Source organism: Penaeus monodon, chromosome 22, assembly GCF_015228065.2.
Source record: "Penaeus monodon isolate SGIC_2016 chromosome 22, NSTDA_Pmon_1, whole genome shotgun sequence".
NCBI lineage: Eukaryota > Metazoa > Arthropoda > Malacostraca > Decapoda > Penaeidae > Penaeus > Penaeus monodon.
Window position 1 is genome coordinate 1547523 of NC_051407.1, and position 278 is coordinate 1547800.

At 56.5% G+C, this 278-nt stretch overlaps 1 protein-coding gene across 1 annotated transcript in view; it reads right to left on the reverse strand.

The window, feature by feature from the left end:
- The window catches only part of LOC119587633, a 25021-nt gene that overhangs the window by 23920 nt on the left and 823 nt on the right, over positions 1–278 (reverse strand). The gene's annotated exons all lie outside the window — the stretch shown is intronic.

A 278-nucleotide genomic window follows, 5' to 3' on the forward strand; every position in this document is an offset into this window, starting at 1 on the left:
TCTCCTCCATTCTCCTCCTCTCCCACCTTCCCTCTTTTCCCCCTCCCCCTATTCATCCCTTTCCATTCCCCTCCATCCCTTCACCTTCACCTTCTTCCCCTCTCTCCCGTCCCTCTCTTCCTCCTCCTCTCACCCTTTCATCCCTTCTCCTCTTCTCCCTTTTTCCTTCTCTTCCTCCTTTCCTCCATTTCTCCCCCGCCCCCTTTCCTCCTCCTCACCCCTGCATCCCTCCCCCGTCCCGGAATTCCCCTCAGAAGTAAATACTTCCTCAATGGCCG